The sequence below is a fragment of the Phoenix dactylifera genome, chromosome 14 (genome assembly GCF_009389715.1).
Source record: "Phoenix dactylifera cultivar Barhee BC4 chromosome 14, palm_55x_up_171113_PBpolish2nd_filt_p, whole genome shotgun sequence".
Lineage (NCBI taxonomy): Eukaryota > Viridiplantae > Streptophyta > Magnoliopsida > Arecales > Arecaceae > Phoenix > Phoenix dactylifera.
Genome location: NC_052405.1, coordinates 22,161,587 through 22,171,908, shown reverse-complemented (window position 1 = coordinate 22,171,908; position 10,322 = coordinate 22,161,587).

The window sequence follows — 10,322 nt, the reverse complement described above, 5'->3', positions numbered from 1 at the left end:
TGACATGCGCACCACTACTCAGGGGGCAGAGCGCTTGGCGAATGTACTGATCGCCAAGCTGGACACACTGCAGGAGACCCTGACTGAGCTCTCCACTACACATAGCAGGGCCACCTTATCCATTATCTCTCAGCTCGGGCATGTTACAGATGCGGTCACTCTCCTCATGGAGCAGAACAGATTGAGAGGAGGAGCCACATCCTCGAGAGGAGGAGCCACATCCTCGAGAGGAGGAGCCACATCCTCGAGGAGACCTTAGCTGCTTTTTGCTTTATTTTGACATGTATTCCTTTTTGCTTTACTTATTGTATTCTCAAATGTATTTACATACAAATCAATACAATGAGTAGACGTATTCTCTTCAATTGTGTGCAATTTGATCTCTAATTGATTGTTTGTTCTGCTTACCTTCTTTTTGATATGATGACAAAAAGGGGGAGAAATATTTAGTAGATATGTAAATGGAATCAACATAAAAGAACTCAAAATGAGAATCAAAAATTAAAACATAATTTGTTCTTAGTGGATTTGGTACCTCGAGGCTCATTATCTCTCTGTTGGGGCTCCTAATAGAGTAATCTCCAGAATCTATTCAAGGGATATTCGGAGATTAGCTGAATCCTACTCAAGAACAAATTGACAGATTTTTCCTCTAAAAACCAAAAATTTCAGTTCAAAAACTGCAATGCATTAAAAGGAAATTCAGAGAATCAAAACAAAGTTGAATGCATATGTTGAGGGGGAGAATCTGAATTTTTAAGAAAGCTAAATCATTAAATATATATAAGCCAAACAATTGATTGCATGATATGAAGGCTTATATAATTCCAAATGAAAGGGGGAGCTTTAATTCCAAAATTTATTGTTTCACACCTTTCAAGCTTGGATAAATTAAATAACCAGACACTTGAATTCATTTATGGATTTTATTTCCTTGTTTATTGAGCAATTCACTTTACATATACTCAATGTTTTGTCATCATCAAAAAGGGGGAGATTGTGGAGTGATTGATCATAACCCTATTTGATTTTGATGAGCTCAAAGCATCTGAGTATATCTCTTGTTTACTAATGAATTCAATTGAGTGTTCCAGTGAAAATCTTGTCTAAAGTGTTTCTAGACTTGGTTCATAATATTTTGGATAAGTTAAGAAGTCAGTTTGAACCAAAGTCTGAGACTCGAGTCGACTCCGGAGTATTACGAGTCGACTCCAAGCGTATCAAAATCACTGGCACGGGCTCGAGTCGACTCCGGATCATTACGAGTCGCCTCCGACTGAGAACAGACAGACGAGCAGAAAGCATCAACTCAAAATCTGTCAGCGAGTCGACTCCTGAAGTGCGCGAGTCGACTCCGATGTTTACCGAGTCGACTCCGGAGTAGTATGAGTCGACTCCAAGGAGTTACAGACAGAAAAGTCAGAGAGCGAATTTCGACCTTAAGATTCGAGTCGACTTCTGTGGAACGCGAGTCGACTCCGATGGTTGGTAGGTCGACTCCAAAGAAAGCGAGAGTCGACTCTCAGTGGTTCACAAGGCAAAAGTCAGAGAGCAGTTTTCGGACTCTGAGATTCGAGTCGACTCCCGCAATGCGCGAGTCGACTCCGAGACAGCGCGACCCCAAAAAGACAGAAGACCAAATTATTGTCTCTGAGAGCCGAGTCGACTCCCAGACAGCGCTACACCAAAAAGGCAGAAGGCCATGTTTCGGAAACTGAGAGCCGAGTCGACTCCAGAACAGTCCGAGTCGACTCCAAGACTGGACGAGCCAAAAGACAGAAGATCGGGAGTTCGGGCTCTGAGCGCCGAGTCGACTCCCAGGATTGTCAAGTCGACTCGAGTGGGCCAAGTTGAAAATTGGCTCCGTGGACTTCATGGGATGAGCCGACTCCGAAAATGCCAAGTCAGCTCCAGAAGTTGACGAGTCGACTCCAGGTCAAGTCGAGTCGACTCCCAGTCGAAGAGGCCACTTTAATTCAAATCCGGAACAGTTGCCGAGTCGACTCCAGAAAAGCATGAGTCGACTCCTGCTACAGCCGAGTCGACTCCTGATCGCGCGAGTCGACTCCGACCCCCAACGGACATATTGTCAGGTTGTGCAGAGTGTGCAGAACGGGCAGAAAAAGGTGTCTAACGGCTAGTTTCCGTGGGGGATGGCTTAAATAGCCATAGAGGACTGTAGCAAGGCAGGGAAGCACCATTCCATTCAAAGAAATCAAGCATTCATTCTCTGCATACTTGTCTTCAACGAAAAGAAGGAAGAGCGCCATTAACTCCATCCAACTTCCTCTTCCCAGCATTTAAAGAAGCCTCCTCCTGCATTCAAGTCGACCAGACATTCCAGAGGAGACTCAAAGTTCAAGAAGCCCTACTCTACTCCAACTCAAAAGTGTTTGAGGGCTCTTAACTTCTCTCTTGTTTATATTGTAGCAAATCTGCTTTTTAAGAAGCTCAGTTTTTTTGTTTGTTTCTTATTCTTTCCATATTGTCTTTGCTTGGTTCAATCGGGGGATTGAATCAAGGGTGTAGAGGTTGGTTGGTGAGCCGAGTGTAAAACCAACGTGTAAGGGTTCGATTGTGATCCCGGGAAAACAATCGGGGTGGTTCTAGTTGGTGAGCCAGGGAAAACCGACCGAGTTCGTTGTGAGCTCGTAAAACAACAAGTTTGGTTGTGAGCTTGTAAAACAACCGGCTGTAATCCAAGGGGTTATAGTGAATTCCCAAGTGAGACTTGGGGAGTGGACGTAGGAGCAAAGGTTAGCTCCGAACCACTATAAAAGCCTTGTGTTTGTGATTGTTTGTCTCTTTCTCTTACTCTCATTTCATTCACAGCACATAGCAATTAATTAATCATCTTGGTAACGCATTAATTAGTCATCCACAACGCTTTAATTGTAAAATTATTTTAAAACCCAATTCACCCCCCCTCTTGGGTTGTCTATCTGGGCAACAAGTATGCCAAACTGACCCTAAAGCAAGTATATCTTTACTCTCAACATGGTATCACTGTGGGGTCAGAAACTGAAACTAGGAACCTTGCTTGTATTATACCTAATTTTAGTTTGTTCAGTCCAAGATGCCTATAATTGGTAAACTAAAAATATTTCATCCCTAGCTATAATTGAAGCAACCTATCTACTACTCCTACAAAATTTGCTTAAAATATTCCCTATCACAATCACTAGTTTGGTGCTCATGAATATTTCAGCTAGAGATAAAGATTTCGAATTTGGAAAAAATCCAACATATTGGTCAAAATTTGGATAACTAAAAAGCAAGTTTGTGAAAAGGCCTAACTAGGCCAATCGGTAGACCCCTTTTATGGTCTAGGGGGAAATCATTTGGCCATGGGAAAAATCAAGACTGATTCAAGATTTTTCAATAATTTAGAAAATATGGTTACTTTGATCATGACTCCTTTGGGATGTACATTCTTTCCTGAATAATATTAAAGGGTGCAAGAATTTTTATTTTTAGCACCCCTAAAAAATTAAGTTAGTTTTTTCCCTTTTTTTGATAAGAGATATTACAAATTTTTAGTACATTGAAATATTGTGCAATTCCATACGTATACCGGTCCTCTTGTCCTTTAAAACTAATCATTGGGAAGAAAAATATCTAAAAATTCTCCTTTTCTTGATTCTAGAGTGATTCCTATCATATGTGTGAAACTTTATGTTTTGCATTGAGGAAACCTTCATTGATAAACTATTGAAAGGGCATCCATTTCTTAGTAGCTAGAATTTTCCACTTATGGTCACGAACCCACTTCTTGAACCCTTGGAAACTCATCCAAACGCCTACTTCTTAAATGTCTTCTTACTAATTTTTTTAAGAGTCCGACTTCCCTGTATTGGCACCCTATCTGTTTCTAGCAACGAAGGTTCATTTTCTTGGTGCCTATAGCATGCCACTCTTGAAAGTTTCCGAAAGAAGTCATTGATTAGAATTTGCCGAGTTTCCCAAGCATTCTTATTCTTTCATATTTTGCTTCAATAATGAAATCGTATGAAAAGATATCCTACAATCCATTATTTAGTTTTGATCATCTGTCATATCATGTTCTGATGGCAAATATTTACCCCTCAACAATAATCAAAAGTTTTATGTTTCATCCTATATAATTCTTATTTCTATCGAAATTGATTAGTTTCAGCTAGTTTTATTCGAAACTTATTGGCTTCAGTGGTTATGGCCGATTATAGCCAAAACTGATAAGCAAACTCTAGATGCTTTTTTCAGTTATGCTTTTAGTGTTTATAATTATATTGGACCCTTTCCTATATTTAGATACATAGGCTATGTAATATAATTTTCATTGATTTTCCTTTCTTCTCATTGAGTTCAAAATGAAATAGATAATGAATTTAACTATAACAAGCTAATTTATTAAAAAAAGGCCCTTACTGCAGCACATTGCAATGACTAATTTGAACAACGAAATATGAGATGTTTCAAGAATATAGTATTTTGTTTCGTATTAAATAAATAGCATTCTTTAACTACATCGAATGATTAAGTAGGTGCTTCAAAATTCTAAGAATTTGATGTATTTGTAAGTTCTACAAAAAAAATGAAGAAACATATTGGAATGTATTAGGACCTAAAAGGTTTTAAACTTGATAATCATGAACTTTCTAACATATGAAATGCACGAAGGAAATTCATGTTATATATAATATGTTCACAGTCACTCATATGCAATAGTGGCTTTAGCTTGAGATTGTGGAATCATAAACAAGAAAACTATATAACACAAAATATTAAATTTTATCTAATAACTCGAATTATTTTATTTTTCTTTGGTATTTTCAAAAAAAATCAATTTTTTTTGGAACTTATAGCAAAACTTCTAAAACACTAAAACTGCTCGAACCGAAGCTCCACAAACTCGGCCTGGACCAAAAATAAAACAGAGCTTTGAAACATTGCATAATCTTATTTTTCATCTCCCATTTGTGGCATTGTTCATGAAAGTGATCAAGAGTAATCTAAGATTACATCTTTATCTCTTTCTTTCTTTCTAGTACTTTAGCTAGTTGATTTTTGAGATTCAAATTGAAAAATATGCACAACGAATACTTGATAGATTGTTGTGGGTACTAGCTAAAATCGAAGGGCTAAATTATTTAGAAGGACATCTGAATCTTATTGGGGGCACTATCCCAAATAGCTGCAACACTGAGGCTCAGAGTTTGATCCCTAGCCTTCTATTTCTAGAATATAAGTTTGGCAACGTATAACTTATTTTACTGTTGATATATGTTATGAATCGAAAAACGAATATTTCTGCTAGCTCTGCATGTTTAATTATAATTTATAATGTTTAGTAAATGTGCATAATTTGATTTTGTCCCAATCATAGCCTAACTAGGTCACATTGATTAGATTCGGTTCAATTTAATGATGTTAGCTACATATGAACACATTCAAAATTACCAAAATCCTAGAAATCTTGATTTGCATCATTTTATAACTAGAAGTCAATCATTGGGTGCCAAAACTATTACTAGCTTATGTGTGAGTACAATGTTCAGATGTTGTGATCCACTTCATGTTGCGATGTAAAATATAATCTGGACCAAGATACGTTATAGTGGTTTGAATCAAATGGTACGAGGTGTACCATATCATATCAGTTTGGTATCGGTACCTGGCATGGATGGCGTACTAATAATTTGCACACCAAAAAAATCTTGTACCATATTGTACCGAGATTATGCTAGTGTGGCACCGATACGGATTCCGATACTGAGAAGGCAAACCTTGATCTAGACCATTGGTTTCTTTTGACTAGTGGATGGTCCTTTTGCCTATTAGATCTTAAAACATGGCCTCCTTATTATGGTGGCTTTTGTCTTTTCAAGTGTGAAATCTTCATCTTTAGAGTCTTTTTGGCAAATCTAAGTCGAACCTTTTTTATGTGATGAATTTTTGGTTGTTGAAGTTGCATCTTTTTGTCCTAGGTGGAAGGATATGATCTTATTGAAGCCTTCACAAGATCTTTATTTCTCTGTAGCCATCTAATGCCTTGGCCTTTGTCTATAATTACATTACATGTTACTCACACCACATTATATGTCATGATGTTGTACCCTTGCAGGGTGCCAATTAAGTGATCAATATGCTAAAGGTTCTCTATGACACTGCAGTCGATCACCATTCACAATTAGGTATGAAATCGATAATATTGGAGAAGACATCTCTAGAACATGCTTAGTTACTCAAATGACCATGTAATGTACAAATACTTTTGGGAATGGTTGATTAGCTGCTCAAATTACATTGTTTTCTCTCTTCTTTTCGATCACAAAGCTTAACTGAAATAATTTAATGGGACCATATTTATGAGACTTCCAAATCCTTCCTAAAATATAGCAATTTCTAAAAACAAGGTAGTTTGGATTCCATAAAGCTTTCAAATTTCTCATTAAAATCTAACTGGCAATGGATCCTACAATCCCTACAACTTGGATACATGATAGATTTTGATAGGCCAAAAAAGAATCTTGACGTGATTTTCTTTTCATTAAAAACCAACCTTCCTAGAAAATAGTTTTTGGGCAAGAGTTGCATAGACTATTAAAATTTGCCATCTATTTGGGTTGCAAAAATTTCTCATAACTAAAGTCACAAAAAGTTTAGTCCTATCATTTTGCATAAAATTTCTTGATCTAAGGTATACCTAAAGTATGACTTTTAGATACTAATCCTTGGATAAAACCTACTTTAGCAATAACCCATAAAGTGAAGAAATTTGTAGGGGAAAAAAATAACAATTATGGCCTACATATAGTTGTGAAAATGAAAATGATTGAGTTGAGAAAAATACTGAACTGCTCAGCCTTGGCACATGAAAGGGCTATACAAGTCGAAAAATTGAGCTTGAGAACATATTTTGAGAATAGGCTTGTTTGCAGCAAATATATTAATTATATTAAATAATTCAATAAAACAAAAACCAAAAATAGGATGAAAGATCAATAATGGCTAAATCTAAATCTAGTATCTATTTACATTTTTAAGTTCTCAATCAAGATGGTCTATTGGGAACTGATGATAAACAATCTTTTTTTACCATACCGTATACCTAAAGTAAGCATATCCTGATTCCTTATGAGCAACATTAGAGTTTTCACTGGAAGATACTTTCCAATGAAGGCTCCATGTTGAAATTGAGGGATAGCATGCATGAGATGTTAATGGGAGTTATGTTTTGGCCGATGAACAAAGAAATCCAGCTCATATATGACTTGCAATTTAAATGCCTAAGTTGTAAAATTGTGTATGTTCCTTAGTGGCCGAAATATTCCATTTACAGTGGCACACCTGCTTTGATTCTTTTTGGCGACTTGTCCCCACACCCTCTAAATGTTTTCTCAATAAATTTTTAAGAGATTTGCTTCCACCTACTTGCATATAACATGCTTCTAGTAACTAAGGTTATGCAATCATGTTAGTTTTACTACCATGATTTCTTTGGTCGTGCAAGGTTCACTAAACTGGTATTGGAGCTCATATTGACTGGCGATCAATTCGATACAGTACCAGTATGTACCTTATTGAGCTAGGGCATACTAAACTGGGGCAGATAGAGAGAGGGGCTTATGGAGAAGGGGAGAGGGAGAAGGAGATCGGCAATAGAACCCCTTGAAAGAGAGTGGTAGCAAAACCCCTTTAAAGAGAGACAGATGAGGGCAAACCTAGTGGAACTGGACGGCGTCGAAGAGGGAAGAGAGGCACCAGTCCATGTTGAAGAGGAAGAAAGGTGCCAGTTGACATCAAATGGGGGAATAGAGTGAGCGATTGAGAGATGTCGAACTCAAGAGCTCGAATTCAAGAGCTCTCTTAAACCTTCAGCCGAGTGGGGTTGGTGAAGATTTTGTAATGAAATGACTTTAACAGCATATTATCTTGTTCTGTTGTCGGTTCGGTTCGGAACAAGTAGAGCTATCCTATTTGGGTTGGTTCAGTAAACGCTGATCTTGTGTATTTGTATAAATAATGTCTTTGGGCTACTGGCTCTTGATAATGGCGATCCATTAAATTCTACTCCAATGTTCCTAACATTAAATTGATGAATTTAATTTTTCATTTCTTTATGACCATGACAAAAACAACAAACTATGTTATAATCCAATCCTTGGTATTCTACACTACCTTGCTACATTATTAAAATTCAATTTCATATTATTATCCAGATGTTATTATAAAGATTGATACTTGGATAGACTTTCAGTAGGTAAATAGAAGAAAGTTAAGAGAATAAAGGGATCATGGGATATCACAAATTTTTTTTTATCCTACAATTACAATTATTGAACTGACCAAACCTGAGCATAATGATGCCCCATTGTGGAGCGTTGGACATCCACAATGCCCATGATGAGATGCATTACTTTGCAATGCTTATACCAATATATGTAAAAGTTAATTATGAGTAAGCCAACCATAGATACTGGGATTGTTTTTTCCTATTTCTATTTCTTTTTTTTTCAGTCATATATAGTTTACAAGTTTGAGTTTGTGTTTGTGCACGCCTTCATCATTTATTGACGAATTTTTTTTGTCAATACAGTGATATGGTTTTGAATCTCAATTGCAGAAGCATGGCAAGCCGATCAATCACCGAGGTCCTTGATGGAGAAGACTAGCTGTCAAATAGAGCCTTCTGCAAAGGTAGCCTTCAGGAGGACAATAAAGAGGCTAGATTAACCAGCAAAATCTACTAATTTGTTGTTCGAATATTACATCATTGTGAAAATTTCATATGCAACATGGTAGATTTGGTGTCTACTTTGTGCAGCAGTTCAAATCAGTCAGCTTCCTAAGTGATTTTTCTATTACTGTACATGGTTTCCAGATCTTTTGATGTCGCTGAGGACAAGAGATGCCTTTATTTGTTTTTCTCAGCCACTCACTTTTATTTCTACATTTACTTTTTTAGTCTCCTCTTATAGGTTATAAACTTGGTCCATAATTCTGACTTCTAATATTACAAACATCTTTTTAATTATATTCTGCATTTTTCTTGTTTTTGCCTAGTTTTGTCACCTGTTGATAGCTCATGGTTGCGCTCTTATCTTAAAATTGATTTTCCTCAGCAACCACATCATATCCTTTTTACAGATATCGCGTGAAGAACATCAACTACATGATCCTCGGACTGAAAACCTTCTAATGCTTTTATAGTGCAAAATTATTTAGTACTACTTTAAACTAGTTTCTAAGTTTGTTGATTCTCCTAGTAGATGATATTTTTCAGTCCAAAGCGTGCACATGAAGATAGTCTTGGTAACTAAACTGAGAGAATACATCCGTTTTTTTCTTGATCAGCAAATTCTTCAGTAATTTATTCATATTCTTTTGTGGACTCTGATTTGGTCTTGTTGCATCGGAAAGCACCTTGACGTGAATTTATTGGTTAATCATTTGTAACAAAGAAAGGAACTCGTCACCTTCCAAGAACCTCTCTTAAAGGCTTTATTTAAAAAGTTGTACAAAAAAGACTTTCCATGGTGAGTTATATCATAAATATTCGCAAAAAAGAAGGAAAAATAAGCACACTTCAAAGTGTAACACAAACAAGAGTTTAATGGTGCATTTGTAAAGTTCAGTCAAAAATAATAATAAGAGGATGACTGGGCAGAACAAGTCTCATGAAAAAGGAGCGTGTCTACGCAGAATTCTTACTGTACCTATAATTAAAGATGTTTATGGATACAGATGTTTATGGGATAAACCCAGAATGACTGCAATATTCTTATCATCTGAAGCACGCTAGTAAGTGAAACAGACTAAACATAAATTAGGAACACCTCTCCTGCAACATAACCGAAATGGAGGCCCAGGATAGCATAATTCTAATGCAAATGGATAGATTAAGGGTAGAGTTCAGCTCAAATAAATGTAGCTGCAAAGTTTTTAGTCATGCTCAGAGCTACAAATATCTATCTGTAAGTATTTATGTATGTAAATGCATGCATGCATGTACGTATATATGCATATGTATATATGTATACATACATATACATGCATACATATATGTGTATATATAAACATATATCCCAGGAAATCAACTATTTAGTAGTGTTGCTACAGTGCCATCCACCTTGTTGCAATAAGAATAAATTTCTATAAAAAATTTGTGTATATAAATATTTTATCCAAAAAAATTATGAGATATGTCCAAGAGAAGACTACATTAACCAGAATGAGGACTTGCAAGTTCTAAAGCTTTATTGCACTCCAGTCTTCTTACAATAGTACTTTAGACTGTACTTCAATAGAAATAGTACTCTAGGTTTCACTCAAGCTTTTTT